This window comes from Panthera pardus, unplaced genomic scaffold (assembly GCF_024362965.1).
Source record: "Panthera pardus isolate Hobbes unplaced genomic scaffold, ASM2436296v1 HiC_scaffold_8, whole genome shotgun sequence".
Classification (NCBI taxonomy): domain Eukaryota; kingdom Metazoa; phylum Chordata; class Mammalia; order Carnivora; family Felidae; genus Panthera; species Panthera pardus.
The window spans coordinates 80354473-80379382 of NW_026527013.1; the positions used below are offsets into that span (position 1 = coordinate 80354473).

At 40.0% G+C, this 24910-nt stretch overlaps 1 protein-coding gene across 1 annotated transcript in view; it reads left to right on the forward strand.

The window, feature by feature from the left end:
* ORC5 (origin recognition complex subunit 5) overlaps positions 1-24679 on the forward strand; it is a 162123-nt gene extending 137444 nt beyond the window's left edge. Inside the window, exons 14-15 of the transcript XR_002080477.2 lie at positions 6245-6379; positions 24525-24679. The gene's annotated coding sequence lies outside the window, so the exon portion shown is untranslated. The remainder of the gene's footprint in view (positions 1-6244; positions 6380-24524) is intronic.
* Positions 24680-24910: the final 231 nt, after the last annotated feature.

A 24910-nucleotide genomic window follows, 5' to 3' on the forward strand; every position in this document is an offset into this window, starting at 1 on the left:
AAGGCAGATCCCTGGGTCTCACTCTGGACTTAGTGAATCAATATTCAGGAGTAGGATACAAATACTTGCATTTTTAATATGTTAGTACTGCCTAGTTAGAAAACTAGGGAAAGAGTATGAAAGTATGGTTTTTAGACATTGGATAACAGATGGTGCAAGGCTGTGATTCATGGAAGAAAGCAAACAAATGAGGTGAGCCCTTCAACTGCTCCAGGATCTTGCCTGGAGGCTCTTTCCAGACCTGAACTCAGCAAGAGGGAACCCAAACAGAGTCTGAGGGTCTTGCTGTGGGGTTATGGGAGGCTAAGGTGGCTAGAATTTGTGGAACAGAGTATCAAAGAGGAGGAGGAAGTTGCAGAGAGAAGACTCTAGAGATTAGCAAAGGGTTTCCCATGTCTCTGAGCCTGGGGAGGGACCCACCGTCCAATCTCTCCTAACTCAGTCCTCCCCAGAGATAACCACTCAAGATGATTTCTGCCTTTTTTTGAACTTTATGTCAATGGAATCACATACTACATATATTGCCGGGGCTGGGGGAGTTGACCTATTACGCTTGACATTTTGTTTGTGAGGTTGATCCATGCTGTGTGGCAGTAGCATCTGCTTGTGGTTGCTATATGATTTTTTTTTTTTTTCAGAGAGCGGGGTGGAGGGAGAGAGACAGACAAGCTCAAGCAGGCCCCACGCTCAGCACAGAGCCCAAGGTGGAGCTCCATTCCATAATTCTGGGGTGATGACCTGGAGGAAACCAAGAGTTGGATGCTCAACTGACTGAGCACCTTATGCTCTTTTATTACATGATTGTTTATCATTTGGCAGTTAGTGGAACTTTGGTTTTTATCATTTTTTATTTTTAGCTATTACAAATAATGGTGCTATGTGTTTTGGCTCATATACATAGGTATTTGTCTTCAATATAAATCTAAGAGAGGACTAGCTGGGTCATGAGATAGATGTAACATACATGTAACATACATTTTTCCAGAATGGTCGCACCAATTTCACTCCCACCACCAGTGTATGAAAGTTCTAGTTGTTACATATTCCCACCAATACTTGATATTGCCAATATTTTACATTTTGGCCATTTTGGTTGGGAAGTAGTAGTATCACATTGTGGTTTTAGTTTGCATATTTCCCTGATTCATAATAATATTGAGCATGTTTTCAGATGTTGATTGGCCATTTGAATATATTTCTATAGGATTTATATATTTTTCTCATGGATTTGCAGAAATTATTTTTACATGGTCTGGTGACAAGCCTTTTGTTATATGTTTTCAAAATTTCAAGTATCTAAAAACTCTGTGGTTTGCCTTTCACTCTCTTATTGGTGTCTTTTCCTTTAGGAACTGGAGTTCCTACACTTAATTTATTCCAATATATTCATCTTTTCCTTAATGGTTAGTGCTTTATGTGTTCCATTTAAGAAATCTTTACCAACCTCACTTTATAAAGATTTTCTCCTGTTTTTTTTTTTTCTTCTAGAATTTTCTCCTCCCATGACCATGGGAATAGTCTAACAGCAGCTGAATCTTTTTAGTTTTTTCTTTTGTGGATCTCCAGTGGACCCAACATCATTTGTGGCCAGACTCTCTTCTCCCCTCTTCTCTGCTGTACCACCTTTCACATAAACCAGGTGGGTCTTTTGCTGGATTCTGTTCCATTCCATGTCTCTGTTAGTCTATCCCTGCGCCAATCCTATAGTTTCAGTTGTAGTAGCTTTATAGCAAACCTTGATGTTCACTCATCTGGCTCCTCCAACTCTGTTCTTTTTCTTCGAGATTATCTCAGCTATTATTCTATTTCCATATAAAATTTAGAACCCATGGATCAATTTCTACCTTTTGGTGTCAGTGGTAGTAAGTGTGTTCTGGGAATTTTTCCATTTGACCTAAACTTTCTATTGTCTCATCATAATCCTAATATCCTCATATTATCTTTTTCATTATCAGAAAGGCCAGTGGTGATATTTCTTTTTCATCTGTATTATTGGCTGTTCATGCCTTCCCTCTTTTTCTCATTGATCAGTCATGTCAAGTATCAGTTTTCACAGTCTTTCCAAAGAATACTTTTCTGTGGCTTTGTTAATCTTCTTTCTTTTATGTTTTTCTTTTTAAATAATTTCTGCTCTTCTAGTTATAATTTTCCTGCTTGTACTTACTTTGGTTTCATTTGTTTTTATTTTTACAACTTCTTGAGATGGATACTTAAATCATTGATTTGAAGCCCTTTTGCCTTACTTTTCTTTTCTTTTTTTCTTTTTCTTATTTTTTGAGAGAGAGAAAGAGAATGTGAGTGGGGGGAAAAGGGAAAGAGAGAGAGAGAGAGTGAGAGAGAGAGAGAGAGAGAGAGAGAGAGAGAATCTCCCCAATGTGGGGCTTGACCCCACAACCCTGAGATCATGACCTAAGCTAAAATCAAGAGTCAGATACTCAACCAAGTGAGCCATCCAGGCACCCCAGTTTTCTAATATATATAATGACCTCTACTTACTTACCTCCAAGCACTCTTTTGGTTTTATTACATAAACTTTTTATGTCCAATTTTCATTATTATTATTCAGTTCAAGTATTTTCTGATTTCCATTACAACTTCTGGGTCACATGAGTTATTAAGAAGTATTTTAAGTTCCAAACATATGGAAATTTTCTAGTCTTTTGTGTGGTAGTGTTATTGATATCTGACTTATTTTCACTATGGTCAAGGAATATACTCTCTAATTTTAATCTTATAAAATTTATTAGAGAAGCTGATGAACTAGCATGTGTTCAGTTTTGATAAATGATTCTACACCTGTTGGGTGTGCTGTTCTACATATGACAGTTAGGTCAAGTGTGTTAATCACTGAGTTCTTAGTATCAGTTATTACTAATACTAGGATTTACCAGCAAGAGTCCCTATGTCATACTTCTTTATTATTTCTGTGCTGAAATTCTCTATTTTGTTTTTTCAGTTCCTTGAACCTATGATTTTAAAGTTCATGGCTGGTAACTCCATCAGACAAAATAATAAACATCTCTCATATGTTTTATTATCTGGGCTTTCAATTAAGTCCCATCTTCTAAACTACTAAAATGTTTTTGATTTGGTACCAGACACTATATATTTTTAAAAATGGAGAGGAAATTGAAGCTCTGCATAATGTTATTTTCCTTCAAAGAGAATTATCTTCTACTTCTGGAAGTGGACCTTGAGCTAGGGCCTCCAGATCACCTTACAATCAGAAATTACAATGATTTGAAGTTGGATGTCGGTATCTGGGAGAGCTGATCGATTTCTGGTTTACTCTTAGTCCTTGTATAAAACCCTCTGGGGTCTCTTTAGAAATAGATTCCTTTTCTTTGACAAGCCTTGAACTTCAGTTTTTGCCCCATAGACCTGTGTCTGTTAAAAGTTCTGCTCAGCTTCTCATTTACTGCTTGTAACAATGCCATCTCCCTTGAAAGGATACTGGCACCGAATGCCAGACTCACCACTTTGGGTTTCCTTCCTCTACCTAAGATATTTTCCCTACACCACATTTTTTTTTTAATTAAAAAAAAAATTTTTTTTTGAGAGAGAAAGAGACAGAGCATGAGCAGGGGAGGGGCAGAGAGAGAGAGACACAGAATCAGAAGCAGACTCCAGGCTCCAAGCTGTCTGCACAGAGCCCAATACAGGGCTCGAACTCACAGATCGTGAGATCATGACCTGAGCCGAAGTCAGATGCTTAACTGACTGAGCCACCCCAGGGTCCCTTCCCTACACCACATCTTAACTGTCTTGGGGCGTATGTGTGTGTGTGTGTGTGTGTGTGTGTGTGTGTGTGTGTGTGTTGCTGCTTTTTTAGTTCTCAGTACAGAGTCTGTCCAAACAACTAATTTTCAATGGCAAAATAAGTAGAAGTCCTAGACCAGAGAATTTTAAGCTAACAGAGCAACCTCATCTCATCTTATGTGTCAATTGGGTCAGTAAACACAAACTATGTCTGGAATTCTCCTGGTGGGTTCACGAGCTAAAAAATGATCGTTGCTCTTTAAGTCACTAAGTTTTAGAGTAAGTTGCCATATCACTGTGGATAGCTGATGTGGATTTTGGTATTTGTGACTGATTTGGGTACTGCTGCCACAAGAAAAACTCAAGACATGTCATTGGCTTTGGCACCACATGGTTGGTGGAAGCTGGAAGGGTCACAAGGAGAATGTTAGTGAAAACCTAAAGGACCTCGAGAAGAGTGTTAGTAGAAGTCTAAAAGGCCTCAAGGAATTTGTCAGTAAGGGCCTAAAGGAAAGACAGGAAAATATTACTGGAAGCTAGAAAAACAGTTCCCTTGGTACATAGTAGCAGAATGTGAAAAATAGCAAATATAATATAGTAATAAACTTGATGATCTAGCCAAAGAGGTTTCCATGAAGAGCACTGATGATTCTGCTTAGGGTTTTTTAGCTGCCTATAATAAAACAGGAGAAGAAAAATAAACCAAAAAAGGATCTGTGGCCCCCAGAATTCTCAGATGGCCCCCAGGATCTCTACCCCTGGTGCTGCACCCATGGTTAGGATGGGAGAGTGGAAGGAATGATATGGCAGAAGGAATGTCACAGATGTAATTAAAGTCCCCAAGTAGGTGGGCTTGACCTAATCAAAGGAGCCCTTAAAAGGGACTGGTCCTTTTTGTGAAGAGACTTGAAATGTGAGGGGCCATGGAAGGGCCACATGGCAAGGACCTGAGGGTGTCCTCTAAGAGAAGCAAGAAATGGGGCTTCGGTTACACGACCCGAGGAAATCAATTCTGCCGTCAATGGAGGGAGCTTGGAAGCAGGCTTTTTTCCAGTTGAGGCTCCAGATGAGAATAGCTGGCTGACACCTTGACTTCAGCCTTGTGAGACCAGGAGCAGGGCACTCAGTTAAAATATGCTGGATTCCTGAGGCGCCTGGGTGGCTCAATGGGTTGGGCTTCCGACTCTTGGTTTTGGCTCAGGTCATGATCTCACAGTTCGTGAGTTTGAGCCCCATGTTGGGCTCTATGCTGACAGCTCAGAGCCTGGAGCCTGCTTTGGATTCTGTGTGAGTCTCTCTCTCTCTGCCCCTCCCCCGCTCATGTTCTGTCTCTCCCTCTCTCAAAAATAAATAAAAACATTTAAAAAAATGCTGAATTCCTGATCCACCGAAAGTGAGATAATAAATTCGTGTTGCTTTAAGCTACTAAGTTTGTGATAATTTGTTACACAGAAATAAAAAATGAATATAGCAACCATTCAGTTTCAAGGAAAATTTGAAGAAATGTGAAGGAGCCAGGACTCTTTAGATTTGAAAATAAAAGTATGTTTTTTTCTCAGTCTCTTAAGATGGCAAACTATTCTCAAATTAAGAAATGACTTCTAGGCAAAGATCAAGTCTAGCATGGACTTGTAAGATCCTTTTTTGAAACTTCAGAATAATCTAAGATGCCACCTCATAGATTCTTTCTTTTTTTTTTTAAGTTTATTTATTTATTTTGAAAAAGAGAGAGAACAAGCTGGGGAGGGGCAGAAAGAGGGGGACAGAGGATCTGAAGCCAGCTCTGTGCTGACAGCAGAGAGCCCGATGTGGGACTCGAACTCATGAACCGTGAGATCATGACCTGAGCCGAAGTCGGATGCTTAACTGCCACCCAGGCGTCCCTCATAGACTCTTTCAAATAGACAACAGTTCTTCTAAAGATCTTAAGATGTGCTTCACAGACTCTGTTAAACAGTGGGGCTTCCTAATCTTAAGGGATTGTCACACAGCAACCTCATAAGGACTGCAGGTAGAAGAGAGCTTATCTTTTTTTTAACTTGTTTTTTTAATGTTTATTTTTGAGAGAGAGAGAGAGAGCACAAGCAGGAGAAGGGCAGAGAGAGAGGGAGACACAGAATCTGAAGCAGGCTGTCAGCCCAGAGCCCGATGTGGAGCTTGAACTCACCAGCTGGGAGATCATTACCTGAGCCGAAGTCAGATGTTTAACTGACTGAGCCACCCACGCACCTACCTAGAAGAGAGCTTATCTTAAAGAGATTTGAGTTGTGACCATCTTGGGATGACTGAAACTAAATATGATGCATGGAGACCCCCCAGAAAACAGGAGAATTTTGGTGGTGGAAGCACTGTCACCTTGAACTAAGAATTATGAACCAAGGGGCAGTACTGGGCTTTCATCAAAAAATGAACAACATGCCTGACTGTTTCCAGAATTACCACCGACCAGTGATGGCTGCCCTGCTGTGCTTCCCTCCCTTTTTAGCTTCAACCTTTGAAACAACTTCCTGACTTCCAGTCCTCTCTTTCCTACATGATGGCCAGTGACAGAACTAAGTCAAACCAGCTTATGTCTTGCATTGAAGCCCATGGTCCCTGAGGAGTGTATTCTGCTGTGAAGGTAAGAAACTTTTGACACAAACTTTTGTACTTTAGATCAGTGTTCCACCTCAGGTACGCTTGGGTTGCCACGGACCTCTCCAAATGAAAGGAGAGCAAGGTTGCCAGGGAAGGAACCCGACTGGCTGGCTCCTCCTATTTTGGCTTCACTATTCCCCATCCTTCCCATTATCAAGTATATACGCATGAAATATATGTGCAAACACATGTGCATGCCTGTGTATATGTTTATGGGGGAGTGTTTTTCCAAGAGGACCTTCAAGCAACTCTCCCCTAACCTCTCCTCCCCAAACTGATATATATACCCTTCTCTCCAAGAAAACCACTTCCTTTGCCCCTTTGTCACCAAACAAATGTGGCCACTGAACTCCCGGGACGTCCTCATTAACAAAGGCCCAGCCTCCCTACAGATGTAGAGAAAAAGCTGCTCAGACACATTCCTCTCAGAGACACTTGATAGGAGAGAATGTGGACAGATCAAATCGCGTAATTCCCTTCCGACCACCGCACCAGCAAGTGCATTCTTTCTTAAAACGAAAGAGCCGAAGAAGAGAGTTGTCTACCGTGTGCCTCACGTGTTTTTTCCTTTCCTGAGGGAAAACCTGTCCGACTTTGGCTTTCACCGCTCATAAATTATCAACTTATTTCTCACTTATGGCGCAGATATCAGTCTGGTTGGTATATGCACCCACACATCAGCTGAGACTCAAGAGAGCTAAATTTACAAAACATTAAATCAATAAGCATGTGTGAATGGGCAAAACAGCGTGACATCCTTAACTTAATAAGGCCACAGCATTGCTGTTAATCATCTGTTTTGCAACTTCTGAAGTTTCTTTCCTTCTAATTTTATAGTGTTGCTAGAAGCCTAGATGAGTGAAGGCCCTTCTGTCAAGAAAAGAGAACAATGTACCTCAAACTAGGAAATGAGAGCTTTTCCCAGGGAGATGGAGCCATGATAATATCCAGAGAGCTGCAAACAGTGCATGATGCTGTATTTTTTTGAAGTTTTTTAATGTTTATTTTTATTTTTGAGAGAGAGAGAGTGCAAGGAGGGGAGGGACAGAGGGGGAGACACAGAATCCGAAGCAGGCTCCAGGCTCTGAGCTGTCAGCACAGAGCCTGACGTGAGGCTACAACTCATGGACCATGAGGTCATGACCTGAGCTGAAGTGGGACACTTAACTGACTGACCCCCCAGGCACCCCTCAGGATGCTGTACTTACAGGGAAGAAATAATAACAACAGTGCCTTTTCTGTGTCGTTTAAACTACTGAGGAACCCAAGAACAGACAGGACTGCCAGATGTCTCTCAGGAAAATACCAGTCTTCCAGATGGGGCATGGGGGGAAAAATAGGAACAGATGAATAAAAATAGCTTTCCTCTCCTGCCTCTGTTCTGGGGCTCCCCCCGCCCCAAATGTGTCTCCAAATCCACAAGAACAGACTGACAATCTCTTCACATTAAAAAATACCTTCTGTAGAGAAACACCCACCCCCCACTGTGGGCTATCCTTTTACGTTACTAAACACATTTCATAACAGGCGAGTCTGGAGTGCTTACGCTGCGTTATGTCCTAGTGCCCAGAACTTTTTCCAAGCACCATGTACTGGAGGGAACCACCAATAGGTGGGAGATTTCATCTGGTGATGATACTAATGACCACTACAAGTTGGTGGAAGCTGTGTGTAGATGCAAAGAAAGACAATCCTATGGAGAGAGCTGGACGGCCAAGCAAAACCCAGAGAGATTCTGGGCTAGGAGTTGGCAGGGGTGGAATGTGGGAGGGAGGAGGAAGATGGAAAACAGACATTAATTAGAACTCTGTGTTCTAGAGAGTTAGAAACACATAGAAAGAACTGCCTGACAGAAGACTGCTGGGCAGATTCTGGCCCCTCTGTTCATTCATCTGACCAGCACATAGACCAGCTCTCAACTACTTATTTTATTTTATTTTTTAAAATTTATTTATTTTGTTTTTTAAATGTTTGTTTATTTATTTTGAGAGAAAGAGAGTACGAGTGGAGGAGGGGCAGAGAGAGAGGAGAGAGAGAGAATCCCAAGCAGGGATTCCTGACATGGGGCTCAATCCCCATAAACTGGGATATCATGACCTGAGCCAAAATCAAGAGCCAGACGCTTAACTGAGCCACCCAGGCTACCTCTCAACCACTTATTTTAAAATCAGCCCTTTGTATTGGCTCCTGCCACCCTCTCTCTATCACCATTGCCATACATAAACATAGCTCCCAGGAAGCTTTTCACCTCAGGGTGAGAATGATCAAGACAATATACTAACATTTGCAAGAGGAGAAATCCATATTTGCTACACAGAAAGAGTAATCTGATCCATGTTTATATGTGACTGGACAACAAGTCATGTGAAGAAAACCGTAATCATGAAATCGGGGTCTAAGATAAAGAGAATATCTGATCCCCCATAAATATGAGATAATTTAGGAAAGAGAAGAGAATAAAAAAAGAAAAGCAAAACTGAACTTACATTTTCAGAGAGATTCAATAATGTATTTTGTAGTGTATGTATATTTTTAAAGTTCATGAAATATCTCTGAGGGATTCATAAGAAATTAATAACTAGGTCATCTCTAGGGCTGGGAACCAGATGAGAGAGAGCTTAGTTGTCACTGTACACTTTTTTAAACTATGGAGTTTTGTCCCAGGAGCATGTATTACTATTTAAATTAATAAGTTAATAAAATATAGCATACCCATAAATTAAGAACAAAGGAACAGAGAACAAGAAGGAGCTCTGGGAAAGTGAAAATATTGTTGATGAGATAACAGAAGAGTTCACATAGCAGAGCAAATCTGCAAAGAGACAGCAAATCTCACTACTATGGACTTCATGAAAAGAAAATAAGGGAAACAAGAAGATATTGTTAAGAAATAATAGAAGAAAATTTGTCAGAGCTAAAGACACATGAATTTTTGGGTTGAAATTGCATTTTTAAAAAGTTTATTTATTTATTTTGCAAGGGGAGGAACAAGTAGAGGAGAGGCAGAGAGAGAGAGAAGGAGAGAGAGAGAATCCTAAGCAGGATTCCGAGCTTTCAGCACAGAGCCTAATGCAGGGCTCGAACCCATGAACCATGAGGTCATGACCTGAGTCAAAATCAAGAGTCAGATGCTGAACTGATTAAGTCATCCAGACACCCCAGAAATTGCCTGTGTTATAATTCTTCTCTCCTACTGTTTTAAAAGATAACTGCATAAAACTATAATTAATAATAATGTTAGTTTATAATTAATGAAACTATACTGATGGGCTTATAACACCTAAAGGACCACACATCTCACTGGTGCCCTCAGCACAGACTACCAGTGCTATAATACCTAAATTGCAGTCTCTATCTCCCATCCACCTGCTTTACACTATCTTCCTTAAACCTCATACAGCTGTTTTCCATTCCTAACACTTTATTTGATAAGCTACATTGTTGATTTATTGATACAATAGACACAATATTCTGTGTGATTTTTCTCCTCATGGTTACAATTGATTGGATCATTGTGGACACCGTCTCTCTGTCTCTGTCTCTGTCTCTGTCTCTCTCTCTCTCTCTCTCTCTCTCTCTCACACACACACACACACACACACACACACACACACACACACACCCCTGTGTGGTCTAGAGAAGCAGAGAAAGAAGAATGGAACAAGTACACAGGGATGTCAAGACAAGAGGTGGAAAGATCCCATTTGGGCTCTCATTTCCTGGTTTCAGCTCCTGCCTGAGGTCCAACAGCTTTTTTTGCCCTGAGTTCAATGAAATGGTACTGTATCTTCATGTGAAACTCTATCCCTCTCCCCTCCCCCTCCCCAGCTTGAGTTGGGTTCAGTTGACTAATACCAAGAATCAAAATTGTTTAGGGCCTGTTTGGGACTTTTCAAACTGCCTTCTGCACATATTCCTCCAGTTTGGGATGTGGATTTCTGGCCTGGGGTGGCACACCTCTTCCCCCATACAAGTTCTGAACCAGAGGATAAAGGAGTCAGGCAAAAGAAGATACAAGTATAGGTTTATTGCTGATTAATGTTGCATTGAAGGATATAACTTAGGTGTGTGACAAGAGAGAATTTCCTAATGCTGAATCTCAGAATTTGAGCAATTTATCTACCTGTCACAGGTAGCACAAGAAAACTGTAACCTCCTCCTGCAGGGACAGAAACTTTACCACTAAGTTTACCTTTTGGCACATCTTCTCTACAACCAGACAAATCCCAAAGAGAAAAAAGGGGAAGGAGGGACTAAGTTACAGCGTCATAGTTTCTGCTCCTAAAGTTACTCAGCATATAAGAAATTCATCCTTTACTGGGGGAAGAAGAAGAAGTGAGAGAGTCCAGGAGTATTATGCAATGGATATCTACAAGGACAGAAACCTATGGAGGGGGAAATGCTTAGTTCCATGTAGTTCCCCTTGAGCTTGGTAAAATTGCTGATTCCCCATTCATTGTTGTATCCTCCATACTGAGGCAGGATCCCTTTTTGTATACCCTAATGCATCAGTAAAGCTGCCATTATGGAAAAAAGAAGACACACAAAAACTCAGTGGATAATGGGAAAACATTTTGAGACATCTTTGAAAGTGGAGATTTCTCCATCTAGAGTAGATATAGGAAGTTGACATATATTCCTGATCAAAACTCCTTAGTTACATCCCAGGGAAGATGATTTCCTGTGATGAGTTATAGGCAGTATTTTTATATATACCATAGTCTTTTACAACCCTGACAATACGGTAATCATTTCTGGGTCACCAAACATAGCTTATGGCCAAGGCCTTCTTGCAAACAATTGCTTCATTGTGTTTCACCTATTGTGGCTAAGATAATGTAACAGATGCCTTCTGAAATAACAATGAGATTTCTCCATAAAATGTATTCTTTATGGGGAGATAGCTCCTGGTGGCAGCTTGTTAAAAGCTTAGGTTCCTCTGCCCTTCTCTCCTGGCCACCCGATCCTTATTGCATTTGAGTCCAGGCAATTAATATGATATGCCCAGCCACAAAATATGGATCAAGGAAGTATTTGACATTAAAGCTCTTGCAAAGTAGGTAGCTTACCATGGTTTGGAGGTAGCTCAGGGTACTTGAATTAGGTATTATTCTTCCAACCTAATAAGACTGAAATAACAATAACTGGACAGAGATCTATTTTGCATATCTCTCAACATATTTAAGGTAAAAACCGATCTTTAGAAACAAAGTACCCAAAGACCCTTGTGATCAGTGTAGTTTTAAAAGGCAATACATAGAATAGCTATAAAACTTTAACTTCTTCGATAAGACAAAAACTTCTTTCCTGATTTATTCCGTTTGGTAGTGAAAATAAGATTTGTTCTTAGTGGTGAAAAATCTCAATGCCACCTGACATTTGTGGCTGTATTATTCAGAGCAATTAATTGAAACAGATAACTTTGAATCTCAGGGGGTTAACACAATAAAAGTTTATTTCTCGCTCTCATCACAGCCCAGTGTTGGCCAGGCTGGCCTCCATATTCTATGACATCTGTGTATGCTCTCCAAGGGTGACTCCTCTGGGAAAGGGAGTGATGAAGGCATACCAGCTCCTACATGCCTCAGTCTGGAAGGGATACCGTCAGAGTCCATTGGTCAACTTAATCATATGGTCCTAACCTGACTACAAGAGGAATGGGAAAATACATAATTAAGATGTCGGCCAATCTTTAGAAAAACATACCCTAAGAATGTTATGCCAAATAATTTTTAAAGTTGCTACCATAGAAAGAGCACATGAGTATTTGGTAAGCATGGTCCCTGTCACTGTAGCTAAGCACGGCTCTCATGCCATCTTTTAAATCAGTAATGGTTTATTTTAGCAAGGCAGACTTACTGCATCAAAATTTACATGTTATATCCTTAAATCTATAACCAGAGTAGATATTGGCATGTATAATTTAGTCTTCAGATACTGTGGAGTGCACTTTCTTTTTCCCTTTGCTAAACCTGTTAGGAAAATCTTATTTTTATGGATAGGATATTTATTTGTAGTTAAGTCCTTTAATTTCTGAGACTCATTGGTCAGCACACCCATATCAATTTTGCTTTAGTCAAAAGGGGTTGGAGGGCCATTGACAATGCCTCTTAAAAGATGATCCTGCAACATTATCTAAGAAATCTTTAAGATTCCTGGGTGGAGACAGATGGTGCAGCTCAGCAGTAAAATAATCAGTGTGCACCAGACTGTTGATCTTATATGTGGATCATAAATCTCCAGACAATGACTGATGGTGCTTGCAAACATTCTCCCACAAGCTCATCAGATGTATTTGTCATAGTGCAGCCAGAGAACCGAGTGCCCTTATTATGTTAATTGTGAATTACACAGGCAGTGCAAGCACAATACACTTGACCAAAACATAATGTTTGTTTTGCTTTAAGATAGAAGTGAGCCTCTCAGTGTAAGAACACCAAGAAGTGGCCTGACAGCAGATTATTCCACTTCATTCAGTCCTCATGTTTGAGGTTGTATTTATTTGTTCACTAGTAGTATGTGAAGGTGGATTTGTACTGAGTGTTGCTTTCTAATATTTTAAGGAAAGAATGTCTTCTGTGTTGTTATAAGACTTTAAGTTTGTTATAAGTAATGACCAACAATAGATGAACAAGCCTTCAGCAAGACCATTCTTAATTGTTCTAGAAACAGTCTAGCCACCCCCATCTTTGTTTCTTAAGAAACTCAGAGGGACCAGAAACACAGTGAACCACTTAAATAGGTATATGTAATTCAGAAGTACATGGATTGAGTGACTTTTACTCCATTTTACACATGTTGTAGATAATTAAATACAGTATTTTGAATCTTTTAATTATATGTTTTAGTGGAGAAAATCTGATGATGTCATACTGTGGTAGTAGTTGAGGAGAGTTGGGGTGCCATTACATTCACATGGATTATCTGTGGGAGTAGGAATTGCTGATGTGTTTCAGCTTTGACCATTACCTTCAGGGTTATTCTGGATCCACCAATGGCTCTAGCATAATGTGTCTTCTCAGCAGGCCTATGAAAATGCTGCTTCTGAGGATGGGCACAAAAATAAAGATGTTTAGACAGAAGTGGCTTAGAAAGAAGATAGCTGTTTTGACTTATTCTGACTTTCCCTGCCTCATGAGTTGTCTTAATTGACCAATTCATAGCTTGGTGGACACAAACTGAATTTTTAAAATAAATTACATTTGCAAATTTCTTAATTAGTGTAACTTGAGGAAGTGAGGTTAGCCACATTTAACTGCCAAAGTAAGGGCTTTTTACATATATAATCTATATTTTCCTGCCTCCCTAATAAGTAACAGATTATATATGTAAAAAGCCCTTACATATCGTCTTGAGATAAAATTTTCTAGGTTCCAATTCCACCTCAGCCACCTATTAGCTCTGTGACTATGTCTCAGAGCTTTAGTTTCTTCATCTGTAAATACAGGAAAATGACATTATCTACCTTAAAGTGTTATTGTGGATAATGAGATTGTGTTAGTAAATAATTTAGTAATTAAAAGTTAATATTTTTTCTTGTGCTAACATGAGAACTTAGCCAGGTGCTGTCCAAGGTGCTGAGGTGAGCTCTGACTCATAGACCATTATGACATAATGCAAATGGCTTGCCCAGAGCTGCACAGTATGTACAGTCTATCAAGTTGACAGCCTTCTGTTCAGTCAGGCTATATCCATTTCATTTTGACTAAACTGAAGTGGGACCACTGATAAACTACTTCATATAAACCGTATAATGGGATTAAGTGCCACCACAACAGCTAGCCATTTAAGATAGCTGTTTTGACTTGACTAGTCCCTCATCTCAATGAATTGTCTTAATTGATCAGTTAGTATCTTTGTGGGCATACTTTAATTTAAAAAGTAAAATACATATGCAAATTTATTCATTGTATGAGTTTGATGTATGAAAGGAAATACATTATGAGAATGTGTTTAACCTGATAGACATCCTACCATCATGTTATACTCATTTATTAACTTAATACAATTGGAATATAATATCTAACAGGTATAGATAGCTATAATATATTGAAATGTACTCAATAATCAAAACTCTTTTTGGCATTATGTATTATATAACTTATTTTTTTACTTTTTGTCCACTTCTCTGATGAGGGAATGTATGCTCCATAAGGGCAAAGAATTGTGTCTTGCTCACCCCTTATCACTAGAACCTGAAACTGTGCATGACATATAGAAGACATGCCAACAAATTAGATAACATAAATGAAATGGACAAATTCCTAGAAAGACAGAAACTATTGAAATTGACTCAAGAAGGAATAGAGAATCTGAAGAAACATATAACAAGTAAAAGATTGAATTAGTAATTTTAAAGTTTCCTACCTGGAAAATCCCAGGCCAGATGGCTTCAGTGGTCAGTCTTACTAAATGTTTAAAGAAGAGTTAACACCAGTCCTTCACAAAATTCAAATAATTAAAGATGGGGCATACTCCGTAACTTGTTCTTTGAGGCCCTAGTATCTTGATGGCCAAACCAGACAAGAATCACAAGAAAACTATACACCAATATCTTTTATGAATATATATGTAAAAAATCCTTAACAAAATACTACCAAACTGAATCCACATAAAAATAATATAAACATGACCAAGTGGTATTTATCGTGGGAATGCAAACTGGTTCAATATACAAAAATCAATTAACATAATTAATATAATATGCCATATTATAAAACGAAGGACCAAAAAACCCCCATGATCATCTTAACAGATGCAAAAAAAACATTTGACAAATTCCAATACACTTTCATGATGGACACATATATACACACATGCACACACGCAGGCATGTACACACAAACTAAGAACAGAAGGGAATTTTCTCTCCTGATAAAGGGCATCCACAAAAACCACACATCTAATGTCATACTTAATGGTGAAAAACTGGAAGCTTTCCACAAACTACAGAATGGGAAAAAGTGTTTGCAAATCATGTGTCTGAAAAGGGACTTGTATCCAGAATATATAAAGACAAATAACCCATTTAATTATGGGCAAAGGATATTAATAGACATTTATCTTAAGAAAATACACAAATGGCCAACAACCACATGAAATGATGCTCACTATTAGTAGACATTAGGGAAATGCACATCAAAATGCCCCTTCAAAATGATTAGGATGTCTATAGTATAAGTGATGTACGATAACAAGTTTTAGCAAAGATGTGGTAAAATTGGTACTCTCACATATTGGTGATGATAATGTAAAATAGTGCAGCAGTTTGGAAGTTTCTCAAAATGTTAAACATAGAGTTAAAATATGACCTAGCATTTCTACTCCTAGGTATATACCAAAGAGAATTGAAACCATATGTTCTGTACATGAATGTTCACACCAGCAGTATTTGTAATACCCCCAGAGTAGAAGCAAATGCCCATTAATGGATGATAAACAAAGTGTGGTATATCCACACAATGAAATATGATTTAGTCGTATAAAGGAATGGAGTACTGATCTATGCTACAACACGGATGATCCTTGAAATTCTTATGCTCAGGGAGATTATTATGTTACTAGATTGTCACAAAAAACCAAATGTTATAATATGCCATTACATAATATGACTGAATAGACAAATACATAGAAATAGTATATTATGGTTGCAAGGGCTGGGGAAGGGGGTAATGGGGAGTTACTGTGAGTATGGTGTTTCCTTTTGGGTAATGAAAATATTCTGAAATTAAATAATGGTGATGTTGCAGAACTCTGTCAATATCCTAAGAACCATTGAATTGTATGCTTTAAAATGGCAAAATGCATGACTCATGACTGACATTTCAGCAAAGCTGTTTTTTAAAAATATGAATGAAGGCACACTTAATAGCCAAAAGTAGTTGGTATGGAATTCTATTCCTTATGATTGCCTCTTACAAAGAAAACTGAAAGGAATTCACATATATAGTTCTCTATCCAAGGCCCTATCTCTTTATCTGCACTGCCACCTTTTTCTTTGAACTTTGCAAAAAATGTTTGTTCTGAGTTTCTCTTACTATTTCACTTCTCTCTAAGTCCTTCATTGTGTAAATAAATTTAGCCTTTGTTTTTTTTTTTTAAGTTTCTTTATTTATTTTGAGAGAGCGCGCGCGCGAGAGAGAGAGACTCCTAAGCAGGCTCCACGCTGTCAGTGAGGAGCCCAATGAGGGGCTCTAACCCACAAAATGTGAGATCGTGACCTGAGCCAAAATGAAGAGTCAGATGCTTAACTGACTGAACCACCCAGGTGCCCCTAAACTTAGCATTTCTTATAGTGAGAAAGAACTCATCCACCTCACAAGGCTGAAGAAGACAGGGTATCACCTGGAAGTTTCAGGATATTTTTAGTAGGTGGGGGCAAGAAGGAAATCTGTGTGTACTGCCACACAAACACTTCTATTCTGTCCCATTTGCTTTTGTATATGTAGAAATATGATATAACATATATTTAATGCTGTAATAAAGCAACTTATTTTGTAGTCAGTGATGCAGGTGAAGGTAGGGATTCCCAAGGTGATATAATATTCTGGGAAGGATTGGGGCGCCTGGGTGGCGCAGTCGGTTAAGCGTCCGACTTCAGCCAGGTCACGATCTCGCGGTCTGTGAGTTCGAGCCCCGCGTCAGGCTCTGGGCTGATGGCTCGGAGCCTGGAGCCTGTTTCCGATTCTGTGTCTCCCTCTCTCTCTGCCCCTCCCCCGTTCATGCTCTGTCTCTCTCTGTCCCAAAAATAAATAAAAAAAAAAAAACGTTGAAAAAAAAATATTCTGGGAAGGATTATCTCTTCCCAATCTCCATCCTCCCATCTGTCAACTCATGGAACCCGGTCCTTTTCAATGCTTGGAGAGGGAATAGGAGGGAATAGAAAGGAGCTGTTTCTAACATAACTAAGGGACAGGAGACAGACACTGATGTGTCATACTGGATGTTCTAAGGCAATAAACCTTTGCATTATGAAGTGTCTGAATGATTGCTAGATGTTTCCACTCTTAGACCTGGTCTCTTTGATAGCCTCTTCTTTCTATCCATTCATGGGATTTGAAGCTCCCCTTCTCCTGCAATGTGTTAGAGGAACTGGATGGTACCTATTGACTACAACCATCAGCAGAAGCAGGACACAAGACAAGGTCTGCCTCTTGGTGGTGGGTTATGGCAGGTGAAAAATGGTTATGGAGCCTGACATACTTCTGAAGGAGACAAGAGAAGATACAGGGAGAGGGCACAAGGGAGATACTCTCTCATAAGTGAGGTCATGGAGGCTACCTGAGAGTTTAGGAGTAAGGCCTTATATCTAAAAGTGGAAATCAGAGACAACCCAAATTAATGAAGGAAGCTAGTTGAAAATCTTTGCCTCCCTGAGGGCCCTAAGTGGATTGGAATACTATTATTACTTAACTTTGGTATAACAATAGATAACATTTGATGGGATTTTGTGCCTGTGTTTGATTAGCTATGGGAGTGGGTAGGTCACCCTTACAATCCCTCCCAGCAAGCTCTTTGGTTCTTTTGATCTGGGGGTGGGGAAGGTGAAGAGAGCCATAAGTGGGACCAACCAACATTCTCTCCCCTGATAAAGGGCCTAGCTTCTTGGTTTCAATAATATAAATTAATAAAAGTTAAAATTTCCCCATTAGATTTTATATTATCCAGATCATTGTTGCCTACAATTTTCACATGTTGGAGGATCAGCTGTACAGGTTGCTTTATGAGGTGATCTTTGATTACATTAGTAGAGAAATACATTTAGGAGGACAAGAGTGATTTCAGATTAGGGGAAAATAAAACAATTGAATTCACAATTAATATCTTTTTTTATTAAATTTTTTTTGAGAGAGAGAGAGAGAGAGAGAGACAGAGCATGAGCAGGGGAGGGGCAGAGGGAGAGGGAAACACAGAATCCGAAGCAGGCTCCAGGCTCTGAGCTGTCGACACAGAGCCTGATGCGGGGCTTGAACTCATGAACTGCGAGATCATGACCTGAGCCAAAGTCAGACATTTAACCGACTGAGCCACTCAGCCACCCCCCATAATACCTTAACTGATTAAAAAAAAAAAAAAAAAGGAAAAATATTCAGTAATTTAATGAAAATGACTAAATGCTAACTCTACTTGGTAAACATCTCAGGAAAACCTACAAAAGCTAGGGGCCCATGAATTTGGCATGGTCCTCTCTTCCTTTTTTATTTTTTTACAGTCCACTCTTCCTAATAGAATAAATCTCTAGAGATTTATTGCAGCCACCTAGTGGGAAATGTGTGCTAATAAGACCCACAATTAAAAAGGTCTAAATTACTGTCCAAGCAAAGAAAACCAGTGTCCTCACACCTGAGAATTTGCAACATTTTTCATTTTTGAACTATTCAGACACTCCAAAGATTCAAATGTGTCTAAGAACCAAACACACCTATTTTTATGAGGTGAGGCAAAATGGCTCTTGTGCTAAAATAATTCAGCATTGGCAGGGGCCGGGGTTCTTTCAGTGTTATTGTTTTAATGCCCAGCAAAATGCTTTGTTTGAAGCATATTGCAGGACAAATACATCTTTCGAGTGTCAGATTTCATATGCCTGCATCTTTTCTTAGTCCCTTACCTGTCATTATATGAAACTTTTATGACTACTTGCAGACAAAGGCCAGAGACACAAAGGGAAGGAAAAAAGAATAGTTTAGTAAATAACAGATCAGCAATTTAAGCTCGGCTGAGGAGTTCAGCTCCTTGGCCTCAGACTGCTGAAGCGGCTGGATTCAGGTGTACTTAATTCCAGGGAGTCAGAGCGAGAAGCATTAAGAGCTCTCATGTCCTACTGTTAGTGGTGCTAACCCTGCTTCAACTAACCAAATCACAGAATCTCACAGCAATTGCTTAATCTGTTTGCCTGTTTTTTCACCTGCAATCTACTAACATTGTACTCTCCTTTGATACACACTATTGCTACCAAGTATTGCTAAAGGAAAATAATTAGAAAAGCAGGTGACGGCTATAAATCAAATAAATATAAATTGAATAAGTTAAATAAAGATGGCACACTGCAGGCCCAAAACAGAGAACTTTGGTTTCTCCATAACAGTAACAGCCTATATTTATGGAGGGTTTTACTATGTGCCAGGAATTATTCCAAACACTTTACTTATCTAACCACTTAATCCTTTCGGAAGCCCCATGAGTTCAGTATTTCATCTATACCATGCAGAGAATAATAATTCTACATCACAAAATCGTTGGAACACTTCCAGGTGTAGAGGAAGCACTCTAAATATTAACTGTTATTATGCAGTTCACAATCTACTCTTTTTTGCTCCTTGAAAATTCAGGCACTTGCTTTTCCTCAGTTTTCTGGTGCTTTTTACCTTTATGACATTGTGAAAGCCATATACACAGCTTCTTTCCATGTTTTAGGATACAATTTTTAGAGCTTAAAAGTTTGGATGCATTTAAAGCAACAAGAAACATGCTTTCTTGGTATCTCCTCTCCTATCTTCCCATTCCTCTTTTGCTGAAGTTTATGCCATGCTTATCTTGATAATTGTCCTGGTATTTTAACAGTACATTCAAATTTACAAAGTAATTATAAGTGCATTCTCCATATAGCAGAGTGGCCTATAGGCTTATGTCTTGGCTCAGCATTTCCTGGGTGTGTAATTTGAAGTGATTCACCGACCTCAGCCTAAGTTTTCTCACATGTAACATGAAAGTAATAAAATTACGTATCTTCTAGATTTATTTTCCAATGATATAATACCTGTAGAGGGTTTACATAGTTTCTAGCACAATAGAAGTATCCATAGTAAATGCTTGTGAAGGTTGTATCACTAGTGATACTAGTGATTATCTTTCCAATATCTATTCCACCCCAAGGGTTATTTCAGCTAGTCATTATTGTACACTTACCCTTACTGTGCCTGATTGTATCTTTACCAGTAGAAAAAGGAAAAAAATATTCAATAATTTTATTAAAGTGCCTAAATGTCAACTCCACTTGGTAAACATCCCGAGGAAACATAGAAAGCTAGGGGTCCCCGAATCTGGCATGGTCTCCTCCTCTTAATTGAATAAATCCCTAGAGATTTGCTGAAGCCATCTAGTGGGAACCATGTCAGTGAAAGACTGGCATGTCACCCAATTCTAGACAATAAGACAAGAGCGGAGGTCTGCTGGGGGGTTTCTGGGAAAGATTTTCTTGGTGCTAAAAAAGAGCTACAAGAAAGAACTGGTCCCTCTTCTTCCTTTGGACATTGTCATGCTTGGCTGTGATAATGGGAACAGCTGGAGCCATCTTGCTGCCAGCCTGTGGATGAAGCCAATACGGAAAGGAGGGCAGGGGGAGCTGGAAACCTGAGGTGCTGGGCTTGGAGCTGCCCCTGCCCTACCTCCGAGCTCCTACTTACATTCCTCACTGCATATGTTGTTCTGGGTGGGGTTTTCTCTCACTTGCAGCCAAAAGCATTGTCTGACATGAAATGTTGATAATAATAATCAGCCATAGCAACATACAAGAAAGATGATGAGGTTTTACATTTCTCTATAGCAAACTTTCAAAGAGGTTCTGTAAGTAAATGATTTAACCCAAGTACTCACAAAGGAGACAATGCAGTTCTGACAACCCATTTAAAGGTGTCCTATCCTAGATGTATGTGTGGCAAATTGGTTTCAGAATTTCTTGGGCTTTATATTTGAGTTTGATGTGCTGGAGGATGAGGTGAGGAAATATGATCCATGAGGTGTGACTTATGTCTACTCTCCCATCTTCTTATGATAAATCTGGGGTTGTCTAGTTCTAGAACTCTACAGAGCAATGATCAACTCATGGTTTCCAATCACCTCCTTGGTCTTTTTAAATTATTATCACTTCCTAATATTTATATAAACATTGGCTTTGATGATAGATGATCAAATAACCAATATATTTTCAGGAAAGTAATGTCTGCTCTGAGAATATTTTATCAATATGATTCTGTGTTTATCTCATATTTAAATTGATTTTTTCTGATAACCTGATAGCCAACATTCCTTAGATGAGACAACCCTTCTTTTACTCTTTGCAACCAGTACCGAGTCTCTGCCTATCTGTTATGGTCATTCTTTTTCAAATTCAGTGTTTCTCATCAAACTTTAGGGTGGTACAGAATCTCCTGGGGGGGGGGGGCTTATTAAAACAGATTGCTGGCAAACTTTAAGTCTGGAGTGGGGGCTAAGACCTTATATTTCTTTTTCCAGGTTATACTCAATTTCCTTGTCCAGGGACCACTGTTATAACATAACCTTCAAAACACTCTAGTTTAGGGGCACTTGGGTGGCTCAGTCAGCTGAACATCCAACTCTTGATTTCAGCTCAGGTCATGATCCCAGGCTTGGGGATAGAGCCCTGTGTCAGGCTCCATGCTAAGTGTGGAGCCTGCTTGAAATTCTCTCTCTGTCCCTCTGCCCCTCTCCCTCTCTCATGCATTTTCTCTATATAATAAAAATTTTAAAAAACTTCTAGTTTAATTTTTAATGCACTGAATATTTGGAAGTGAGTAAAGCCCACCATAGATCAGAAATATCCCAGATTTTAGGTCTCAGGTCTCAGTATGGAACTTACATTAACTGTGTAGTGATTCATTGATTGTTTTTAGTCTACATCTAAGAAAACAATGCTTGGGCTTTTTTTTTTAATTTAATATTTTATTTGTAAGGAATCTTTGCACACAACATGGGACTCAAACTTACAGCCTCAAGATCAGGAGTCGCAAGCTCCACCGACTGAGCCAGCCAGGCACCCCACTGTTTGGGCTTTTAAATGTGGTTCTTCTTTGGCCCTTTTCTTCTCTTACCTGGTAATGTCTCCAGTGTTCACCGTTTCAAATATGGCTTCTGCATAGCTGTCTCTGATCTTCCTCTCTGTGTCCCTCACCTCCCTCCCAACCTTCAGGGACCTTTTTCTATAAGCAAGCACTACAGGAAGCTTCAAACTTAGGATGTCAAAATACAACTTGCATATACCTATTGTTGTTGCCTGCTTTTTATTCCAAATTCCTCTCTACCTTCATACTTCCTGGCCTTCATTCAATATACTCTCTCTGCCCCGCGAGCCCCTGGTGAGAGACTGCTTACTTTGGAGGCTCAAACCAAATCCCTCCTCCAGGAAACCTTCCCAGTTCTCCCTGAAGGAAGGCATTTTCGTTCTTTCCATTTCTCTCTCTTTTCATGGGCTCATGGATAAGATAAAGCCCACACAAAATAATATCACTTTTCATTCATTTAAAGTCAACTGATTAGGACCTTCAATTACATCTGCAAACCCCTTCACTTTTGCCTTGTAACATAGCTTAATCATGGGAGCAAAATCCCATCACATACTTAGTCTCACCCAACTGAAAGGTTGGTTGATGATTTTGCAGGGTGTGCACATAGGGAGTGGGGATCTTCTGGAACTCCAACCCAGATCTCCTGAATCTGAAACTCTGGAAGTAGGGAATAGTGACCTGTGGTTTAACAGTCCTCCAGGTGACCCTAACGCAGGTGAACATTTGAGAACTACTGCTTTAGACTATTAAATGATATAGGAGTGCAAACACCAGAGGCCTAATCTCCATACTGTGAAGTCATGAGAAATTCAATAACCTCTCTGGGCCTCAGTGTACTAATCTGTAAGTTGTGGAGTTGGGATTCATCCTTTTGTTTTTATGGCTTGGCTATAACTGTGGCTGTTTGCTTATTGATTGTTTTGGCGTCCATCCTGGCTCCTAGTTCCCATTAACATCGGGAGCCAGGGAGCTTACGGGCTTGTGCCAGAGACTGCTCTTACTGGCTTGGAAGAACTGAATGCTAAATATTCAGGACTTTTGAAAGTTGGTTGTAAATCTTTGTAGCTTGAAATTGGCCATGATGGGAGTATTTACTCCACAAAATTGGCAAATGTTACAAATCTGGGCTCTCCTCGCCTCTTCTCAGTATATCACTGCCCTGGCGCATTGAGTAGTGCCTACCCTCTCCCTCAGCCATGCTAAGAAAATACTCTGTACTGATAAAGAAAATGCTTGTCCTTCCTATGTTCTTCCAAAATTTTAAGGGGGCCCCACACAAACTTTTTAGTTGTGAGCTAAAGGAGAATAAGAATGTCTTAGAAAATGCTTTTGGGACTGTGAGGCATGGAGAACTCAGCTCTGGTCTTGGAGGAGAATATTGGGAATAAACATACTCGCCGTATGGTGAATGAACAATGGCCAAAGTTATGATCACTTGGTTGCTCTCCCTCTCTCACTCTGAACCATGTGTCGGCTGCCACCTTCTTTCAATGTTTGCTTCCTTTCCTGCTTTGAGATCTCTAGATTGGGGGACTGAAATGCATAGGCTATAGGTTCAGTTACTTCCCTGCTGAGTTTAGGGAGGACACTGGCACAGTGGGTGAGAGTGTAGCCTTTGGTGCTAATAATCCATGTGCAAGTGCTGGTTTTGCCTCTATTTAACTGTTTAATCTTCCGTAATTTGTCTTTCTGCTCTTTTCATTACTCATCCATAAGCTGGAGATACAGTCAATTCTGCTGTCATGCCTGTCAAGAAAACATGAATTTGGGCACCTGGGTGGCTCAGTTGGTTAAGCATCCAATTTCGGCTCAGGTCATAATCTCAGCACAGAACCTTCTTCAGATCCTCTGTCTCCCTCTCTCTCTGCCCCTCCCCGACTCGTGCATGCTTGTGTGAGTGTGCTCTGCGTGTGTGTGTGTGTGTGTGTGTCTCAAAAATAAATAAACATTAAAAAAAAAAAAACAAGAAAACATGAATTTATTCAAAGAAGTTGAGCACAGTGCCCTGCCTGGTAGCAGGAAATGCTGGATGTGTGCAGGAAAATGCATCCAGCTGAGCGGAGCCCCAGCAGAACACACAAACGCTTACAGCTGGCCAGGACAGGGAGCTGCATTGGTGCAGCTGCTGCTTGGATTGCTGATACCCCTTCCTCACACTCCACAGATGCGCAGGCCCCACTGTTGTCCATCCAGTCGGACACCTTCCCTCTCGTTCATTTTCCCTCTTCCTTCTCAGCCTATTTTGTATTTTTCCTCTCTATTCTCTGTCATGTTTCTCTCTTTATCTTTTCTCTGATGCTCTTCTTGTATTTCTTTTGTTATCTGCAGGCAGGGTGGCGAGCTGGGAGCAGGTGGGCAGTGGCTGGAGTGCAGGCACCCACCCCCACAAGCAGGCTTCACGTCTTTTTCAAGGTAAAGTGCCATATTTATTGTAGTGATTACATAGCTCTTAGCGATCTCACATCTATAAAACTGTGATACCACTTTTAATGTTTATTTTCTTTTTGAGAGAGAGAGAGAGAGAGACAGAGCAGGAGCAGGGGAGGGGCAGAGAGAGAGGGGACACAGAATCTGAAGCAGGCTCCAAGCTCTGAGCTGGCAGCACAGAGCCTGATGTGGGGCTCGAACCCACGAACTGTGAGATCATGACCTGAGCCGAAGTTGGACACTTAACCGATTGAGGTGAGGATGCTTAACCGACTGAGGCACTGAGG